This window comes from Mirounga angustirostris, unplaced genomic scaffold (assembly GCF_029215605.1).
Source record: "Mirounga angustirostris isolate CCGP_5_RB_7025 unplaced genomic scaffold, mMirAng1.0.hap1 SCAF_12, whole genome shotgun sequence".
In the NCBI taxonomy this organism is placed as follows: Eukaryota; Metazoa; Chordata; class Mammalia; order Carnivora; family Phocidae; genus Mirounga; species Mirounga angustirostris.
Window position 1 is genome coordinate 61029327 of NW_026991720.1, and position 21582 is coordinate 61050908.

Here is a 21582-nt window from a genome sequence, read left to right on the forward strand (position 1 = left end):
AGTGACAAGGGCAGGTCTTCTTACTCCCTAAGAGGAAGGAGATAAAAATCAATATAAGGGTAGAGGGAATAACATTAACAGAAACATTAAGAGAAATACATTATCCAAGAAAATCAGAGAATGGAATGGGAGAAGTGCAGGGAAATTTATCTGATAGTTCCCACTCCCTCCATGAAACAGAGTCATTGTTATATCTTGACAATAAAGGGAACTGGGAAGGGGAGCAAAGTTGAGGAAAGAACAGATTATTTGACAGAGTTGCTAGAGAAAACTGTAAAGAAAGCCAACGTATGAGGAGATTTAAAAGGACAGTTGGAGAGCATTTGAGAGCCTAGTTATCTTTGGGGGCTGTAAATACGATGTTTTTCATCCAGCTTCCATAGAGAGCCAGAAATTTAACTACATTTCACAATAGGCAGGTCACTAGATTTGTGATGGCAGTTTCCGTGGAGTGATGAGGACAAATACCATGCTTAGGAGCATAGGCTCCAGAGCCTGAATTTTGGGCTTCATAACCTAGTTCTAAATTGTCCAGTTGTGTGACCTTAACCAAGATTTTTAACATAACTTCCTTCTGTTTTTTCATGTGTATAATAAGGATAAAACAATACCAACTACAGAAGTGTAATGATTAAATGAGAAGTACATATGTAGATTAAAATAGTGTGGGCCATGGAGCAAGGACTCAAAAATGTTGGCTATTTATGTTGGTTTTGCTATTAAATTTAGCATTAGTTTTAGTCCGGAATTGGTGTTAATATTATCTTTTTGGAAAGAGAGTGGTTGAAGTGATAGGCCATTAAGTTCAGTCTTAGAAGATAGAAAGTTATTACAAAAATTGGCTTATGCTTTGAGGCAAAGGAAAACGTTTAGTGAACATGGGGTTCGATCTTGAGGCTCATGATTAGATTAAGGTTGAATTATTGGCTGAATAACTGTGTTGGATAAAAATATAGGATATTATGGTCATAGAGCTAGTTATTCAAGTTGTTATATTAAAAATAGAGGTTGTCCAAGTGTTGGCAAGGTCCAAGATGTGGTCCTGTAAGTGGGTAGATGATAGGGAAAGAAGGAACAGAATATTGGAAGCAAAGATGTGAAAAGTATTGGATGCAGTATCTACACCAGACTGCAGTCCGTGAGGAGGATAGTGGGATCTGTCTGCATATGATCAAAGGGGAGAATGCAAACATATTGTTTCTAGGAAAGCAAACTGGGTCTTTTTTAAACTTATAATATCAAGGCTAAAATGTATTATAATTTTAATAATTAATACAAGCATGCATTTGGGGTAATGTGTTTTACCTCAGAGGTGCTTGATAAATATTTCATAGATTCTGAATTTTTAACTAATCCATTCCTTTACTCAGCCTATGAAGAATGCTTTACAATCCTTGAGTATTTAATGTCTACCTTTGCCTAATAATTCATTGCAAGGTTTTGCTTTTATGGTGAGGAATTTCTTCTGTATACTTTCATGTATTCAACACGTGCTATGATGTACCAGCTTTATTCCAGGTGCTAGGTATACATCAGAGAACAGACAGATCTCTGTCCTCTTATAACTTGGGTCTCAGTAGGAGAGATAGACACAATCATAAACATAGTAAGTATATGAGCTTTTAGAAGGTGTTAAATGCATGAAAAAGAAACCTAGAATAGCATATGAAGCCAGAAAATAGCATGGGTGGGTGAGTCTACTTTTAAAATGGGATGGTCCGGGGGCACCTGGGTGGCTCAGTTGGTTAGGCTTCCGACTCTCAATATTGACTCAGGTCTTGATCCCAGGGTCGTGAGTTCAAGTCCCATGTTGGGCTCCGCACTGGGTGTGCAGTCAACTTAAAAAAAAATAAAACAAAATAAAATGGGAGAGAGGTGGGCTTCATTCAGAAGATGCCATTTGAGCAGATACCTGAAAGAGGTCTTGCAGCTTTCTGAACAAGACCCAACTAATTAGAGGGTCCTGCGCTTTATTTCTGTATTTCTTATTCCTTACTTTGTTTGTTTTGCTTTGGATACTCTTGATACATCAGCATATGGAAATAAAGAATGCTGATGAAATATCTCTTTATCTTTATTAGCTAGAAATAGCTTATATAGACAAATTTATCTATGGAATAACTCAAACCATTTTGCCCTCTACTGAAAGTCCAGAAGAAGATGATTCTTAAACTTGCAAGCTAAGTAGCAATCTCAACCTTTTGATTTAAGCTTTACATAAAACCTTATTATCTTAAAGATAAATTTTATATAAATCAAAATCCAGACTCCTTGCTTTGCTGATTTGAGAATTACTAATTTTGTAATATTTTCAGTCATTTAAAAAAAATACCTGGAATATGCAGTAAAAATCAAACACTTGTTCCTTGTTTAATTTTATTTGGGTTTTTCAGTTTTAATTTGTTTTTTTTTTCTTCAATCATATATGTTTGCCAGATACTAATTAGAATTCAAAAACCACCATGATGCACACTGAAAGGGTTACAGAATTTCTAACAAGGAGGAAAAGATGAATGCAATTTAAAAATTACAATTTTGACAAGAAACATAGATATTCTTATTAGCTTAAGTAATGTTGTCATGAAATATTAATTGCATACTTCATGATTCTGAATCTAATTTTAGCTAATTTAGAAGGATTGTTAGAAACAAATCCAGTTATCTTTGATGTCTTCCCAAGAGCATTTTATTTCCCTTTTCTTATTTATAGCTCTTCTTCCTTTTGTTCCAGTTTCTTGCAAGTTCAAATCATATATGCATGAATAGACATTTTTTCTGTAAAATTAAGATCCCAGCATCCACAATGTTTTACAGCTTGCTTCCTTTACTTTCATTTCAAAGTTTCTTCAACCATCTAATAATAACATACAAAGTTAAACAAGTTCATACTACACAATTTAATGTACATTAAAATGATGTCTCTTCATCTTACACATCCAATTTCTATCCAAAGCACACAGTTGTCAGTTATTTTTATTAACTCTCTAAATTGACATTGAATATTCCAAAAGATATGTGTAACTACATCATTTCTTGTAAGTGTGAGCACATCATACTCTTTTGAACTTGAATCAATAGATTTCACTTGCTTGTGAAAGGATATTCCTTTTAGCATGCTTGTACTATGGAAACACCCTAATGCTTAGCCATGAAGCCCTATTTACATAAATTATGATACAGTCATACAATAGAAAAATATAGAGTTATTCAAGAAGAGCAGATGTTTGTGTGTTAGATCTGAAAAGTGTCTGTCATATACTGGTAACATCTATTCACCAATGTTCATTATCACCTAGCTTATTATGGTTTTAGTTTTCTTTTTAACTTTGAAAGCAGTTAAGTAGGAAAAAGCATTTGATTGAATGCTACATATTATGTCCTAAATTCTCAGTGAAATTCAGTCTATTTCTTACTACTATCTTCTGCTCCATTTTCTCTTTCTCAGGAAAACAGAAAACTTTTTTTTCTAAATTCTAATAAAAATGTCATTTTTTAGTTGGGGAAACTTTAATTTACAAATTAATTTGGAGGTAATTGTTATATTTACAGGAAATCTTTCATTTCAAGAACAAGTCATGTATTTCTATTTAGTCAAGCATTCTTGTATCAAAGTTTATAAATGGAGTTAAGACTCCTTTTATTTCAACTCCTTATAGTTTGTCTTAAATGTTCTGCATATATTTTATGTTTTGATTTATTGTTGTTACATAGCTTCTCATATTTTCTAATGCATTATTGCATGTATATGAATGCTAATGATTTCATGTCAACTTTGTGACCAGAAATTTTAGTGAAATATCTCTTCTTTCATACCATTTCCCATTTTAAACTAATTCTTTTGATTTTCCAGGTACTGTGTCAATTACAAATAATAGTTTTTCCACTTCATTTATAATACTTACACTTTGACTTTCTCTAATCTAATTTTATTGACTAATATTTGTAGAATGATATTAAATAGATGACAGTGAACAACGTTTCTTCTAGACTTTAATAGAAATGAATCCATTGCTTCATCATTAAGGGTGATCCTGGTTTGGGGTTTGAAATAACCTATTTCTTTATGATTGTGTGTGTGTGTGTGTTTTCAAATAAGGAGCAAATATAAATTTTATCAGTTGCCCTTTAGCATCTCTGAAGAGGAACATGGTTTTCCCATCAACCTGTTAATGATTAGTTATAGATTAATATTGAGCTGTCATTACTTTCCTCATATGAATTTTACTTGGACATAATACTTTTTTGACTTAATGTGAACATTTATTTTATGTAATATTATTGTTTAGGATTCTGCAGTTACATTTGTGAGCAGGTTCTCTAATTTTTCTTTACTGTATTATGTTTGTCATATTTTTATATTAATGTTATGCTGCCTATGAAGAAAGGAAGCATGTTTTTCTTCATACTCTGCTTTGAAACATCTTAAAAGAATCAAGTATCTGTTCAAAATGTTTTGATAAACTTCAACAAGAAGTCATCAGGGTCTGGAAATTTAAGTAACTGTGACAATTTTATTTTATGCCTTCTACGTTAATTTGTTAGACTTTTGCATCTTGTGTAAGTTTCAGCAACCTAATTTTTTGTAGATTTGTTTACTTCTTATAGGTTTTTAAATTTTTTATTTGCCTCCAGTTGAGACAAGTCACCTTCTTGATTTGGCAAATATAATTTGTAGCTATAATAAGTCCTTGCTTTGTACACGACTATGTTAATGATAACTCTTACGAGTGGGACCTGTGAAAAGTGAGAACCTAGTTCTAATATGCACACATTTCCGTTAACGTGATATGGTGCAGTGAAGACTGGCTGTATAGATTTTCCCCATTCTCAGTTTTTACTTTGTACAATTGTATTTTTTCCCTTTTCTTGATGAGGCTGTCTCCTTCCCCAAGAATGATTATGTATTAATTAAGCCATTTTTCTATTTTGTTATTGATACATTTTTATTTTTATATTTTCTATTTCTTCCTTCTATTGAGTTTTTTTTTTTTTGCCTTCATTTTAAGTGCATAATTTTGCTTCATTTTTTTCTTAAGTATATCAGGCTAGAGTTTTTCCCCATATGGAACAATATCACACTGACTTTTAATATGCAGGATTTTTACATTTAGTTATTAGCTATTCTGCAGATTCTGATTGGAATCTTTTTGATCCAAAGCAGTTTACTTCTTATCTGGCTACTCCTCTTGTTTGATTCTTCAAACTCATATACAACATCTAGTGGTACTCTAGAAACACATCTACAAAGCCATTATTAATATTTTAATTATTTTAGGCTAACACACAGATAAGAAGTATGGAATGTCATTATCTCAAAATCTCAGGTCAAAAAAGGCATTCTTTGGCCCTACCCAAGTGTATCAATTACTTTCTTCTCCCATTTACATTGCTTTGTAGTTTTTTATTGTCACTGTGGAGAACAATGAGTTATGAACACCATTATTCTATCATCTTCAAGGACCAATAATTCTGAGAGTTTAATATTATTGGATAGAATTGAACTTAAAGACAGTACCTTATCTGTTTATAAAGGAAGAATTCATTCAAAATGTCTGAATGGAATGTTTTTCACTCCTTTTTAAACAATCTTTAAGAGAAAAAAATGTGGTATGATATCCCTTCAAAAGCAAAATCATATTTTTTTAAAAGACTATATTTTGGATGGGAGTTTTAAAAGACAGTAATAAAGGTAGAAGCATAAAACAAACAGAACAAATAGACACCAAAACCCCTGGAAAAGCTATCCCCACAAGTAACAAAATTTAGTTAATGAAGGAAATTCTCCTCCAGGTTGGAGTACCTCATATCAGACTTCCACTCCCTGTACAAATAACTTAAAAACTCGATAAAATACATAAAATGGTCATTTTTAGTTATTGGGCAATATCCAAAACAGGACTGATCTCTGAGGTAAGGGAATTAAATAGAGTGAGGCTAATAACTGTCTGAAGCTTCTACCTGGAGGCAGATCTGGATCATGATGTAGGGAGGAAGAACACAAACAGAGCCCAGTGGTCTCTGAGCTAAGAAAACAAAGACTGGAGTTCAGGCATTCTGAGGAAGGTGGAATCAATGGGACAGGGTAACGGAAGAGGCAGAGCCACAGACTACTAGGTTTACCTCAAAAACAAAAACAAAAACAAACAAAACCCCAAAAAACTCAGAAGCTAACTTGAACAGATTCCCACTGACCAAAGATGAGGCAATTTGAGTTTCAATAAAAATGAGAATTGCAATGGATTGAATTTATATGAAAAAATATTTAAATCCATGAGTTCCTGATGTTATATAATTTTAAAAACTGGTTACTTTCTAAAAATGATGACAAGGAACCCAATTTATAATCTTGAAAATGGACTAATAAGAGGAAAAGGTGATAAAAAAATTTCTTCCTTTACTAAAGAAAATAATACCATTATAGATTAGAGGAAACATAAAATTTTCTGAGATAAAAAATGTAAATAAAATGATAAAACATAGTTAATGGAGCCAGGTATGGAGAACCGATGGCTATTAACTCAAAAACTAATGAAAACCTGGTATCATGGGCCTTCTGATAAAATAACACAGCATCAAAAATAGTCTTTGCAAAGAGATTCAAACTAAGCCAGAATAAGTTTCTAAATATGGCTGCCAATTTCCAGGAAAAGCAGAGGACAGAAGAACAGTTGAACTACACCAGGAGTATGCCAACAGCAAAATTCAGACTATGGAAAACTACAAGTAAAATAACCCAGGTTCTTCAATAGGTAAATTTTAAGAAAAGGATAGGAGAGAAGCACCTGGTTGACTCAGTCACAGGAGCATGTGACTCTTAGTCTCAGGGCCAGGAGTTTGAGCCCCACATTGGGTGTAGAGATTACTCAAATAATTAAAATTTAAAAAAAGAAAAAGGATAGGAGAATCTGTAGATTTTTAAAAAGACAAAGATATATCAAGTTAAAAATTGTCTGAGACTAAACAATAGATTCTAGTAATTCTCATTTGGGTGATAATAAAGAACTTCAAGGAAGTCATTACTGCAAAATTCCAGATGGTGGTTTCTCTTCAGGGAAGTTGAGAATGTGAATGAGATGAGACACATGGCGGAGATGTTCTATTTCTTGACCTGAGTGGTAGCTGTGAGAAAAGTCTCCTTATACTAACTCACAAACTTCATATTTGTCTTGTATGGTTTTCTGTATCTGTGTTTTATTGCACTATAAAAAAAGGTTAAAATAAATAAAAGGAAAACAACAAAAAATAATACCTCATTTTATAAATTGATAGAATAATTTAAAGTGTGCTAGTGATCACCTATTGTCTGTCTCCTAATGGAGGACTTTCTTTTATAGCAGCTACTCAAAGTATGGTATGAAGTCCACCAGCTAAACCATCCCCTGGGAGCTAGTTAGAAATGCAGTGTCTCAGTTCCTACACCTGACCTACTGAATCAGAATCTGTATTTTAACAAGATACCCAAGAGGTCCATGTTTATAATAAAATCTGAAAAGCAATGTTTTGTGGCATCCTCAACAGACTGTTACCTTGCATAATTTTAGTTCAATTCAGTAGTTTCCTCATTTTTCCCAGGTCCTCTAGTTATTAAACTTTTTTAAAAATGGGTTAAACAATTTCTTCCTGTAATTTTCAGACTCTGGTCCTCTATAGAAATACAACATCAATTCAGACTTTTCCACATGGTGTGCTCCTGTATTTGAAAATAGTCCTCTATTCTGCAAGCTAAGAATGCCACATTGCTTCAATTTTCCCCTGTGCCTTGATTTCCAAACTTTCATACATTCTCATATTTCTACAGATGTGCAATATCCTTCCTAAATATGTCTGTCCAAATTGTGCAACATGTCTTAGAATTTATGTGACCAGTATGCAATGGGATGTAGGGAGAAGACAAATATTCATGAAGATATTATTATATGACCAGTGCTAATCTTTACCATCCTCATTTAAAAACAAAAAAGTCCAAAATTTCCAAGACAAAACCAGACCTCTTTATTCATCATGATCTCAACATTCCATATCTCTTATTCAATGTTGTTGTTATTGTTGTTGCTATTGTTGTGGCTTTCTCTGAACCTTTGGATCATGACAAGCTTGGAGATAATTAAAATTCCAGAAAATTTTGCATATGAACATTTGCAAAGCTTGTATTCTCCCCTTCTTGACAAATATAATTGATTTTCATTGTGTAAATGTAAGCAGCTACAAGTATTCATGCTATCTCATTTTATTGTGTATATAAGGTTTCCTCCTTATTAAGATATAGTCAAGGGATGCCTGGTGACTCAGTTGGTTAAGTGTCTGCATTCATCTCAGGTCATGATCCCAGGGTCCTGGGATAGAGCTCCATGTTGGGCTCTCTGCTCAGCAGGGAGTCTGCTTCTCCCTCTGCCCTTGCTCATGCTCTCTCTCTCGCTCACTCACTCTCTCTCAAATAAATAAATAAAATCTTAAAAAAAAAAAAGATATAGTCAAGCATCCATCAATGATGTTGTCAATGGGAATCCTGCCTTCGTCCTTTTTGAAATTTTATCCTTGGCGTTCTGAATGTAAACTTAGGGCAACTTTAACCCAAGTCTTAGCAGAGCTAAGTAAAACAGAATATAAAATGTGTTATGTTTTTTTTCTAATTAATTTGAATGATTGTTACAGTAAAGTAAATGTATTCTGCCCTTTTATTGAATAGCTAGCTTTCAGTCTATATCTTGTTTTTAATTAATACAGTATTGAGTGTTAACTCGGCTTTATCTAAAATGCAACAGAAGACAATGAGGAGTTGAGAGCCAGAGTATCATAGTAAACTTATTAGCCCATTGAAGGGTATCCCATCCCATTCATTGAGTAATTACTCTGTATGTAACACTACAGATAACAAGATTAATAAATTATGGCCCTTGCGGTTAAAGAGCTCATAGCCAAATTAGTGGGAGAATGACATTAATAAATAGTTATTTGTGGGTAGAGCATTATTCAATATTCAAAATTCAATTGTCATGTTATGGAGGTGGTCCAAGATGGCAGTGAACAGACTGAACTCACCTCCTCCCCTGGACACACCAAATTTACAGCTACATTTGGAATGATTCCCACTGAAAAGTAACTGAAAACTAGCTGAACAGCTCCCTCCACAACAAGGGATAAAAGCCCTCCCATTGAGTCCAGTAAGAGAGGAAGAGATGTAGTCTCACCAAAAACCCTACCCCCAGCACAGTGACCCACAAGTGGGAGGAGTCTCATGGGTACAGAGCCTCTCCCTGAGGAACAAAGGATTTGTGTCCTATAATGCACAACCTGCACGTTGAGATGTGCACCAGAGAGACAAGGCCCCAACACTGTCTAGCTTCAAAAATGACCTGTTCTAACAATGATGGGACCCCAGGGTTGTGGGGATATGATATACTGCTTTAGAGAGGCTCATGTGTGGACTTATACATCCCAGGACCCAATAAAAAGGTAGCAGTTTGAGAGGTGACTGGATTACATGTGAAGGAAATTTGTTAATCATAAACCATCTGCCAGAGGAACAGGAATCAATGAGTCTTTCTTTGGGGATGGAGGCACTGATGAACACCTTTTTGTACTCCCCCTCTTTCTTGCTAAAATAGGCAGGTGTGTAGAAATAGAGACTCTCTAAAGCCATGAGCATACTCTGCTCCCAACATTGTTGGCCTTGCTAATTGCAGGCATGCCCCATGCCCAGCACTTTTCCCTTGCATCATTAAGGCTGTAAATATGCCTTGCCCTCAGCCCTGTCTCATGGCCTTGCTATAGCTGGCAGGTGAGTGCAATTCAAGTCCATTCAAGGACCACCCCCTTGATCACCTAGCCATGGTGGTCAGAGGGGCTTGCCTTTCTGGGCCCCATGAGACTATAACCATCAGAAAGATAGTTTGGGGTGGGCTACCCTACCCAGGTACTGCACAGAAAGCCAAACTGTGAGCTTAACCTGAGGGGTAGGCTTCAGGTCTGTCACACATGTAGAAGCTATAAAGGCACTCTCAGAAAATAGAGACAGGGAGACACCATCTTCAAGTCCTCCCTTGGCCTTGCCACAGTTTGCTGGCACCTCCCAGAAAGGAACACATACACTCATCTGAAGCCCCAATTTTTGCAACTGTCACCTGGGGGACACCTCCAGATCTTCTGGTCTGGAAATCAGCAGAGTTTACACAGGACTATATACATTTGTGTACTTTAAACAGTGCTGATTAAGGATCTAGCTTCCAATCAGCCTGAAACTAGATACTGACAGAGATCTCTCCCTTTGGAATACTTGGCAAGTCCAAGTTTTGGTGCACCCTGAACAACTGGGACTTAACAAGAATAACTTAGGCTACTTAACAATAACAAAAATTGAAAAGACAACCAAGAGCTAGGGCAAGTTTGAACAATAACATTTATCTCCTACACAAGGCCACTCCTTCAAGACTGGGAGATATAGCTATTTTGCCTAATAAATAGAAACAACCGCAGAGAGTCAAGCAAAATGAGGAACAAAGAAAAATCTTACAAGTGAAAGAACAAGACAAAACCTCAGAAAAATACCTTAATGAGCTGATATGATTATTCTACTGGATAAAGAGTTCAAATAATGGTCATGAAGATGTTCACCCATTTTGACAGAAGAATGGATGAACATGAGAGAAGTTCAGCAATGAGATAGTTAACACAAGAAAGCACCAAACAGAAATCAGAGAACTGAAGAATGCAATAAATGAACTGAAAAATATGCTAGGGAGTTTCAATAGCAGGCTGGATGAAGTAAAAGAACAGATCAGAAAGCCGGAAGATAAAACAATGGAATTCACTAAGCAGCAAAAATTAAAAAAAATAAAAATAAAAATGAAGATAGTTAATGGACCTATAGGATAACATCAAGCAAAATAACATTTTTATCATAAGAAGAGATAAAGGGGCCGAAAACTTACTTGAAGAAAGAGTGGCTAAAAGCTTTCCTAATCTGGAGAATGAAACAAAGATCCAGATCTAAAATCACAAAGAGTTCCAAGTAAGATAAACCCAAAGAGAGCTATACCAAGACACACATAATTAAAATTTCAAAAGTTAGAGATAGAGAGGGAATCTTAAAAGCAGCAAGAGAAAAAAAAAATGTTACATAGAGGGACTATCAACTAATTTTGCAGCAGAAATTTTGCAGGTCAGAAAGGGAAGCATGATATATTCAAAGTACTTCAAGGAAAAAACTTCCAGCTAAAAATATTCCACCTGGCAAGGTTATTATTCATAATAGAAGTAGAAATAAAGAGCTTTCCAGACAAGCAGAAATTAAAGAAGTTCATCACCACTAACTGGCCTCAGAAGTAATGTTAGAGTCTTCTTTAAGCCAAAAAGAAAAGGCACTAATTATTAACAAGAAAATATATTAAAGTAAAAACCCACTGGTAAAGGTGAATAGATAATAAAAGTAGTGGTTTAAAGACTTATAAAGCTAGTATTAAAGTTAAAAGACAAAAGTAGCAAATTTAGCCATAACTACAATAATTAGTTAAGGGACAAACAAAATAAAAAGATGTAAAATAGAAGATTAAAAACCAAAAATATGGAGTGGAGAACAAAAATGCAGTTTTTAGAATGCATTCAAATTTCAGTTGCTATAAACTTAAAATAGACTGCTCATATATATATTATATACTGATTATATATAATCTATATTATATACATTATCCACTGATTATCTCTCTCTCTTTATATATACAGCATTATATATATGACATTATATATATATATATAAAACATTCACATATATATATGTGAATGTCATATGTGAATATGTCAATCTCATGGCAACCACAAAGCAAAAACCTATAGTGGATACACAAAAGTAATGAGAAAGGAGTCTAAACAAAACATTAAAGAAAGGCATCAAACCACAAGGAAAGGAAACAAGAGAAAAAAGAATAGAGAAAAACTACAAAAACAACCACAAAGCATTTACAGAAATGGCAATAAGTACATACCTATCAACAATTACTTTAAGTATAAATGGACTAAATTCTCCAGTCAAAAGACATAGAGTGTCTGAATGAATAATAATCAAGACTCATCTTTATTTTGCCTACAAGATACTCACTTCAGATCTGAGGACACTCATAGACTGAAAGTAAAGGGATGGAAAAAGATATTCCATGCAAATGGAGACAGAAAAAAAATGGTGTAGCTATACTCATATAGGACAACATAGACTTCTTAAAAAAATATTTATTTGAGAGAGAGAAAGAGAGTGTGTGTGTGTGTGTGTGTGTGTGTGTGAGTGGAGTTGGGGAGGAGGGTCAGAGGGCTCAAAAGAGAGTTTAAAACAAAGACTATAATAGAAGACAAAAAAACATTATATAATGATAAAGGGGTCAATCCAACAAGACAATGTAACGTTTGTAAATATTTCTGAACACAATATAGGAGCATCTAAATATATGAAGCAAATATTAATAGACCTAAAGAAAAAATTTGATAGCAATACAAGAACAGTAGGAGACATTAATACCTCACTTACATCAGTGATAGTGCATCCAAACAAAATACCAATAAGGCAAAAATCAACTTTAAACAACATATTAGACTAAATGGACTAAATAAGTATGTACAGAACATGCTATCCAAAAGCAGCAGGATATACCTTCTTCTTAAGTGCACATGGAACATTCTCCAGGATAGATCGTGTGTTAGGCTATAAAAGGAGTCTCGATAAATTAAAGAAGACTGGGGCTCCTGGGTGGCTCAGTCGTTAAGCGTCTGCCTTCGGCTCAGGTCATGATCCCAGGGTCCTGGGATCGAGCCCCGCATCGGGCTCCCTGCTCAGCCAGGAGCCTGCTTCTCCCTCTTCCACTCCCCCTGCTTGTGTTCCCTCCCTAGCTATCTCTCTCTCTGTGTCAAATAAATAAATCTTTAAAAAAAAAAAATTAAAGAAGACTGAAGTCATATCAGTCATCTTGTCCTTCCACAATGGTGTAAAACTAGAAATCAATTACAAAAACTGGAAAAATCATAAACATGTGGAGACTAAACAACATGCCACTGACAACCAATGGGTCGGTTAAGAAATCAAAGGGGAAATTAAAAAATACCTTGAACAAATGAAAATTAAAATACAATAACCCAAAATCTATGGGATGGAGTAAAAGCATTCTAAAAGGGAAGTTCAGAGTGATACAGGCCTATGTAAGGGAAAAAAAAAAAAACCCTCAATCTAACTTTACACCCAAAGAAACTGGAAAAAGAAGAACAAACAAATCACAAAGCTAGTAAAAGAAAGGAAATAATAAATATCAGAGCAGAAATAAATGAAACAGGGGCAAAAAATAGAAAATATCATTGAAAAATCTGAGCTGAACTGTGGAAAGAGCCAAGATGTCCATCGACAGATGAATGGATAAAGAAGATGTGGTATATATATACAATGGAATATTATGCAGCCATCAAAAGGAATGAGATCTTGCCATTTGCAACGACGTGGATGGAACTGGAGGGTATTATGTTGAGTGAAATAAGTCAAACAGAGAAAGACATGTATCATATGATCTCACTGATATGAGGAATTCTTAATCGCAGGAAACAAACTGAGTGTTGTTGGAGTGGGGGGGTGGGGTGGGAGGGATGGGGTGACTGGGTGATAGACACTGGGGAGGGTATGTGCTCTGGTAAGCGCTGTGAATTGTGCAAGACTGTTGAATCTCAGATCTGTACCTCTGAAACAAATAATGCAATATATGTTAAGAGAAAAAAAAGAAGAAAAAGAAGGTAGCGGGAGGGGAAGAATGAAGCGGGGGAAATCGGAGGGGTAGACGAACCATGAGAGATGATGGACTCTGAAAAACAAACAGGGTTCTAGAGGGGAGGGGGGTGGGAGGATGGGTTAGCCTGGTGGTGGGTATTGAGGAGGGCACATTCTGCATGGAGCACTGGGTGTTACGCACAAACAATGAATCATGGAACACTTCATCTAAAACTAATGATGTAATGTATGGGGATTAACATAAGAATAAAAATAATAATAATAAAAAAAGAAAAATCTGAGCTGGTTCTTTGTAAACATCAACAAAATTGATAAACCATTAGCTGGACTCACCAAGAAAAAAAAGAGAGAGAAGGCTCAAATAAATAAAATCAGGAACGAAAGAGAGCAAGTCATGACTGATAGCCACACAAATACAAAGAGTCATGAGACTACTATGAACAACTTATCTCCCAAAAAATTCTACAACATAGAAGAAATGGTTAAGTTCCTAGAAATATACAATCTTCCAAGACTGAATTAGGAAGACATAATTGGTCTATTCAGATTTTCTACTGAGGAGATTGAATCAGTAATTGAAAACCTCCCAACAAACCAAAGTCCAGGACCAGATAGACTCAGTGGTGATTTCTCCCAAAAATTCAAAGAAGATTTAATACCAACCTTTCTCAAATTCTTCCAAGAAACTGAAGAGAAGAAAAGGCTGCCAAACTCATTTTACAAACCCAACATTACCCTGATACAAAACCAGGCAAGGATAACACACACACACACACAGACACACACACACACACACACACACCATCATCATCACAGGCCAATATCCCTGATGAATACAGGTGCAAAACTTTAAACAAAATATTAGTAAACTTAATACAACAATATATTAAAGGAGCATACACCATGTTCAATTGAGATTTATTTCACAAATGCAAGGATGATTCAACATCCACAAATCAATCAATGTGATACACCAAATTAATGAAATGAAGATAAAAGAAGCCAATCAAGATGCAGGAAAAAAGCACTTGACAAAATTCAACATCCACTTATGATAAAAACTCTCAACAAAGGGGGTGTAGAAAGAATAGAACTCAATATAATAAAGGCCATATATGACAAGCCCACTGCTAACATCATACCCAATGGTAAAAAAGCTAAAATCTTTTCCTCTAAGATCAGGAGCAATACAAGGATTCTCACGCACCACTTCTATTCAACATACGGCTCTATGTCCTAGCCACAGCAATTAGATAAGTAAATAAATCGTAACCAAATTGGAAAGGAAGAAGTAAAACTGTCACTATTTCAGATCAACTGATACTATTTATAGAAAACCCTGAAGACTTCACCAAAACATTGTTAGAATAAATGAATTCAGTAAAGTTGCAGGATACAAAAATCAAGGTACAGAAATCTGTTGCATTTCTACACATTAATAATGAACCGTCAGAAAGAGAGATAAATAAAAACAATCCCATTTCCAGTTGCATCAAAAAGAATGAAATATGTAGGAATGAATTTAACCAAGGAAGTGGAAGATCTGAATATTGAAAACTATAAGACATTAATTTTAAAAATGAAGAAAACACAAATGTAAAGATATTGCATACTCATGGATTGGAAGAATTATAATCGTTAAAATGTCTGTCCTACCCAAAGCAATCTACAGATTCAGCGCAATTCCTATCAAAATCCCAATGGCATTTTTCACAGAACTAGAGTAATTCTAAATTTTGTACAGAACCACAAAACACTCCAAGTAGCCAAAGCAATCTTGAGAAAGAACAAAGCCAGAGGTATCGTGCTCCCTGATTTCAAACTAAACAAAGCTATAGTAATCAAAACAGCATGGTATTGCCATAAAAACAGACATGGATCAATGGAATAGGAAAAGAGTCTCAAAGTAAGCCCATGCATATAATTATTCATACATTCTTAAATTACTACAAAAGATCCACGAATACACAGATGGGCAAAGGGTAGTGTCTTCAATAAATGTTAATGGAAAAACTGGACAGTCACATACAAAAAAAAAAAAAAATGAAAGTAGACCATTATCTTACACAGTACACAAAAATTAACTCAAATGCCTTAGAGACCTAAATGTAAGACCTGAAACCATACAACTCCTAGAAGAACACATAGGTATTTAACTCCTTGTCATTGGTCTTGGCATTGAAATTTTGGATCCAACAAAAAGCAACAGCAACAAAAGTAAAAATAAAGAAGTGGGACTGTAACAAACTAAAAAGTCTTACACGGTGTGGAAACCATCAACAAAATGAAAAGGCAACCTACTAAATGGGAGAAAATATTTTCAAGTCATATATCCAACAAGGGGTTAATATCCAAAATATATAAAGAATTCAAACATTCAATAGCAAAATACCACATAATCTGACTTAAAAATGGGCAGAGAATCTAAATAGACTTTTTTCTGAAGAAAACATAGAGAAAGCCAACAGGCACATGAAAGGATGTTCACTATCACTTATCAGGATAATTATCAGAAAAATGCAAGTCAAGACCACAGTGAGTTATCACCTCCCACTTGTTAGAAGGGCATTTATCAAAAAGACGAGAAATAAGTATTGGAGAGGATGTGGAAAAAAGGGAGCCATCACACACTGCTGGTGGGATCGTAAGGTCGTACAGGCACTGTAGGAAAGAGTATAGCGATTCTCAAAAAAATCAAAAATAGAAATACCAGTTATTCCACTTCTGGTTATTTATCAGAAGAAAACAAAAACACTAACTCAGAAAGATATACACACTCCTACGTTCACTGTAGCATTATTGGTAATAGCCAAGATATGGAAAATAACCCACGTATCCATCAACAGGTGAATGGATAAAGGATATGCTGTGTGTGTGTGTGTGTGTGTGTGTATATATTGTTTACCACTTAGATTTTTGATTTTGTCCTTTGCAAAAGAAAATCAAATTCAGTTTCCGAGTAGTCTAATAAAGAATCCAGTCTTATTTCATGATATATTTTTTAATTTATAAATTATTTCATATGAATGAGTAATATTCCATTGCGTGTATATATATATATATACACACACACACATATATATGTATATATGTATATGTGTATATATATATACACACACACACACACACACAATGGAATATTACTCATTCACAAAAAGAAGTAAATCTTGCTATTTGCAACAACATGGGTGGACCTCGAGGGTATTACGTTAAGTCAGATGGAGAAAGATAAATACCATATGATTTCACTTACATGTGAAATCTAGCAAACCAAACCAACAAAAACAAAATAAAACTCATAGATATGGACAAGAGATTGGTGATTATCAAAAGAGAAGGAGCTTGGGGGGTGGGCAAAATGGGTGAAGATGGTCAATTGTATGGTGACAGATGGTAACTATACTTATGGTGATTATTTTGTAGCATATATAAAAATTGAATTATTACCTTGTACACCTAAAACTAGTTTTTTTACCAATTTTACCTCATTAAAAAAAATCCATTGTAGCACAGAGTGTGTAGCTCAAGATGGGGGGTGGTGGGCGGGGAGGGGACCCTCTGGTCATAACAGTGATAAGTAAGCAGTAGGGGCACAACATTTCTCATTTTGTAATGCAAGTGGAATTTGGCTACTATCACATGGAAGAATGGAAAGAATCAAATGAGAATTGAATATGAATCCTGAGTCTCCCACTTTCTAGCTTTGGGATTTGGCCTTAGGCCTCTGTTTCCTCAGCTGCAAAACACCGATATTATTGTCTAAAATGTGGGATTGTGGGAAGTTAGATATAATGCACCTAGCATGGGATTTGATACAAATATGAACTTCCAACAATGGTAAACAACTCTACTAATCATAAAAAGATGAACAAGCAAAAAAAGAGAAGAAATGAGAGAAGCGACCTGGATCCAGTAATGATTGTACAGTTAAGGACTGTGTAAGTCTTAGACACCAGCTGCTTTCTCAGTGATGACCTATGTTAAGAGTAATAATTAAATGCCCTTTTCTGTGATAGAGATGCAACTCTTGTTCTTAACAGTCATTTAGACTTATTAGAGAACTCTGGGAAAGTGAGAAGAGGTTAAGACATAGCCAGGCTGAGCTGCAACTGGGGTCTCGCAGATGGACCACAGACCCTTCAGAAGGTCACAGGAGGTTGGTTATTTCAGTTCAAGTGCATCTGCGACCACAAATTGCTCCTCTCCAAGTAAGCACTTTGTTTCAGGCCATCACACAATGGAAATTAGATTATTAAGAATATAGGCTACTCAAATAACAATAAGCAGCATTTTAAATCAGTTTAATATTCACTTCAATTAAAGGCAAGCATTTGTGTCAACATAGGTTTGGTCTAGAAATACTGCTGCAATTTTCTGTGTTGCTGGTCCAATGTGAACATTACTGTGTGTTAATAAACTTGCAGCTTCACACGTTGTTAGTTTCACCTATAAATGTAATTTTAAATGTTTATAAAATAGGGTTATACAGAAGTCTTATTCAGGCTGTCTTTGCTTAGCTCAAGCAATAATGAAAGCAATGGCAATTCAAGCTAAAAAGATTAAAAACTAATTGCCCAGCGGTTGTGAGCATCAGGAGAATGCTGACATGACTGCAAAATTAAAACCTCTGAAAACAGAAGCAGTTGTTTAAGCTGATTTCAAGTTATGCTAACAAACCAAATGCAACAAAAATTCTCTCTCACACTTTATTAATTTCCACAGGAATTTAATTTTTGTTAAATTTAATTCCACATTAATTTAAACTGGCATTTTCTATACCCCCCTTCTTTATACCACTTCTCTTTACAAATAGATCAGATTAGGTTTAAGATCAGAGATGTAAAAGAAAAATGGAATTTACGATGCAAAAAAAATGCCTAATTAACTCCATTTTCAGCAATGGGATAAATTATATCAAGAGATTCTTCAGGTTAAAATCAGTTCAAAGATTAACCTGAAAGAAGAGAAGGTAAGTAAAATTTTCCTTGGCTGACAAAGAACTAAATTTGCATCACCCCAAATTTTCACTAAATAGTGCTTTCAAAACTAAAAACCATTATTAGTGAACGTTCACAAATACTTAACACCTAGTTTTCCTTAAAATGATGCCTTAAAAAGTTCTTAAAATATTTTAGGGATACGTTGTCACTCTTATGCTATTATTTTTATGTTATTAATTATGTTATTCAAAAACTACAGCTGTACAAAAACTCACAGGCAAACAAAACTACTTCACTTTGATCTTCTACCAGGCAGCAATAAACCACAGTCATTTGTGATTCCAAACTTTACATATTTCTGTTTATTGTTTTCAACACAATTTTACATGCATTTTATTTTCAATAATGAACCACGCAACAGAGGAAGAGGTTTAAAGAAAACAACAACAAGAGGGGATGTAAGGCTCAATACCTTGACAGTAGGAAATGCTACTGGAAAAACAATCTGGCTTCCTTTAACAATCAATGTCACAAAACTGCAGAGGATAGAGACAGATCAGTTATTGTTTTGCTGTATAATAAGTCACCCAAACTTACGGTATAAAAGTATAACTAGGAATAAGTTATTATCATCTTTTATGGTTTGGAGGTCTTATGAGCTCAGCTAGACCCCTGACGTGGGGTCCTAGACTGTTATGGTAAGATGGGGGGCTGGGGCTAAATAAATTAGACATGATTATTACTTACGCTCCTAAATTGTCATTCTTGACTAAAAAAAAAGTAAAGAGAAATTCAAATACCCTCCTTACTCCTCAAATAGAAAAATCTTGTGGGTATTTTCCATGAAGAAGTTTGTTTATTGTCCTTCACCTCTATGTAAGGAGAATGGAGATAGATTCTTCCTCTTCAGGAAAAGTTGTTCGTTTAGTCATCTGCTCTACAGAAGCATTCTCAATAATTCTCTTGGGGCGCCTGGGTGGCTCAGTCATTAGGCGTCTGCCTTCGGCTCAGGTCATGATCCCAGGGTTCTGGGATCGAGCCCCACATGGGGCTCCCTGCTCCGTGGAAAGCCTGCTTCTCCCTCTTCCACTCCCCCTGCTTGTGTTCCTGCTCTCGCTGTTTCTCCCTCTCTGTCAAATAAACAAATAAAAATCTTTTTAAAAAAATAAATAATTCTCTTTATTGAGAAATTTTAATTCTCTGCATTGTGTATTGCAAGCAACATACACTCTCTGCATTTCCGACACCATGAAGCCTATCTCCGGTTGCAGAAAGCCTGAGATGAGGCATCGCTTGCCCCATCCTCTAATGCCATCACATTGGCTCAGTGTCTCTTATGCCCTCTCCAGAACCAAAGCCACGGCTCCACGCTGTTCAAACAGCGGGCGGGTCGAGTGCCAACGTAGTTTGTTCTCATGCAGCAGTACAGGCATTTGGTAGAGACCAAGTAAGTTTTCACTCAACCCTGACCCTTTGGCCCAGATGGTTGGCAGGGTCTAGCAGCGCCCCTTTTCAAGTGGACAGACACACAGGAAAGAGAGCTATGAAACCTTAAAGAGTTGGTTCTTTCGGAGCTAAGTGGTAGGGGATTAAATCAATGAGACCATCAAAAATGAGAGTTACTGGAAACTCTGGATACACGATGATCCTGGGTCTAAACTTCCTTGTAGGGATAATCAAAAATTGGATTTTTTGTCATGTACGTGAGTAAGTACATCGTTACACGGGTGAGGATTACACAATTAGAGCAGGGATGTGTAGAAGAGGCAACGTTCTTTTGATGACAGTGAAAGTTAATGGAGCCAGTGAAATAAATCCTCTAAGGACCCAGGGAGAAAGTGTGTCCTCAGTTGGTTTTGACTATAGGAAAAAGAGCAGTGAAGAGGAAACACGAAGAGGTACATTATCCAAAGAATGGTAACCAGTACCAGAAGACTCGGATGAATAAAACCACAGGATGATGGCAAGATTGCTGGAGAAAAATTACAGTACAGAATATGATGAGATAGGCCAGTGGCAGAGGCCATTTTATTGCTCATCTCTTCATATAAAATGATGTGACATTGAAAAATAGTCAACTGATGTTTACTGTTAGCTTGGGCATGGACATAAACCTTTACCCTATACTAATAGTAATTTCAGATTTCTCTATCTATCCCTGAATAGGGCTTCCTGATTGCCCATTTTGCTTCATCAGACAGATCTACAGTTTCTTAAAAATACAGACTTCTAGATTCCAACTCTAGAAATTCTGATTAAGTGGGGGTGGTTTGGAGCCTGGAAATTTATTTCGCAAGCTCTCTAGATACTGTTGTTGCATAGCTCAACTTCAGAACTGATGACATGCTTATTAGCAAGGCACAACTGGAAAGCATCCATCCAATATGAAATTAGTAGCAATAATAGCATAAGAAACTTCAGCATATGCTCTCATTCTACTGTTTCATCCTGATAGTAAAATGCATTCTATGGTAAACACCATGAGATCACAGATGACGCCCCTGTGATTTGTTATTTTTCCCTACGACCTACCTAACATTGGTACGTTGCAGGCAATATGCATTTAATGAATGAACAAGTCACTAAATTCTTGAATAAAATATTTAATATCCAAATAACTTTCTCATGCTGCCAAAAAGGAAAAATCAAGAAATGACATTCTTTCATTCTTTTATCAACCCACAATGCAACAATTACTTATTAAGGGTTTATCGTATGGTAGATATTATGTAACACACTAGCAATGCAGCAGTAAATTAAAGTATCCCCACCTCCTATGGTTATAGTCCTCAACAGTGCTTATTTCTAATAAAAAAAAAATGCCTTTTGAATCTCCAAGATGAGAGGGGTTTTTTTGAGTACTTGAGTGTCTCTGTTTTCTACAAAGGCAAC